General features: G+C 33.7%; 1 protein-coding gene across 1 annotated transcript in view; it reads left to right on the top strand.

Moving 5' to 3' along the window:
- LOC107662669 (transmembrane protein 39A-like) overlaps positions 1 to 1,234 on the top strand; it is a gene marked incomplete at its 5' end in the record, with an annotated part of 31,661 nt that overhangs the window by 2,919 nt on the left and 27,508 nt on the right. The gene's annotated exons all lie outside the window — the stretch shown is intronic.

The following is a 1,234-nucleotide window of genomic DNA, read 5'->3' on the forward strand; positions in this document are numbered from 1 at the left end:
TTAATACTAATTTCATATGATTGGTAACCTATTTGTCTTATTCTACTTCTTATTATATTGTTTTAAATAGAATTTTTAAAAAGCTTATAAACATACTTTTTTGAATTTGACATGGATGAAAAAGATGCCATTACACTGAGTCAAATGTCACCTCGTATTAGGAAGGCAAATTTTTTTATCAGAATTTTTTATTATTGATCAGAAGGTGCTCCTACATTTTTTTTAAATTAGGAGGACAAGCGCTCCTAATTACAAGAAGAAAAAAAATGCTTTTAAACTGTGTGTGTGACAGGTATGGCTGTGGAATGGGGTTTGGCTGAGGAAAAATTTTCAGTCAAAAGATTTTTTTTTTTTTTGCTTTAACTCCTGTTTATGGTGCTATTTCAAAAATTGTCCTATATGTTCTGTCCAAGCCGCAACTTCCCGCTCTCTCTCATGAAGCCAACAAGGAAGTGACTTAAACTGTAATTCGTCAACTGGCCGCTAGAGGCTGGCTGCAAAAGGGAGTCAGCACATTTTACCAATTCCAAACCACATCAATCTTAATAACTACTTTAATAACTTTAGAAGTGATATATAATTGTACATGGAGGCTGGAAATAAAAAACTCCTTATTAAAGTGTGCAGAATTATTAGGCAGGTTTTCTTTTACAGATGAAATGAGCCAAAAAAGAGATTTAACTCAGACTGAGAAGTCAAAAATGATTAAATCCCCATGAGAAATATTAAAAACTAATGCAATACAGAAATTTTAAAGTTAAGGCATGACCATTGGTCAGCAAACTGCTCATTGGGTCAGCGGGGTCAGAAAGAAACAGGTGGAGAAGAAAATATGCATGTTAACTGCAAAAGAATTAATAATTAATGTGAAGAATTAAGTGTGAAACCATCAGGAACCTTTTAGTCTCCAGTGCCACTATTTTCCAGAACGGCAACCTACCTTGAGTCTCCAGAAGTACAAGGTGTCAGGTTCTCAGAGACTTTTCTTGGGTAAAAAATCCTAAAAAATGACCCAATGTAAGGTCTTTCATAACACTACATATGCTGGGGTGTGAATTTGATAGGTGCTTGATATAAAATAAATGGTGCTTTAAAAAGTCCTTGAATCTGGTGTTCATGAAAGAGTGGGAACCCTGAAAAATATCACGGTATTACGGTATTGTTACAGCAAAAAAAAAAACAACAATATATTTTGAGCAACATACAGAATATTTGGAACAGTAGTATTTGTTTA

This window comes from Sinocyclocheilus anshuiensis, unplaced genomic scaffold (assembly GCF_001515605.1).
Source record: "Sinocyclocheilus anshuiensis isolate Anshui unplaced genomic scaffold, SAMN03320099.WGS_v1.1 scaffold1787, whole genome shotgun sequence".
In the NCBI taxonomy this organism is placed as follows: domain Eukaryota; kingdom Metazoa; phylum Chordata; class Actinopteri; order Cypriniformes; family Cyprinidae; genus Sinocyclocheilus; species Sinocyclocheilus anshuiensis.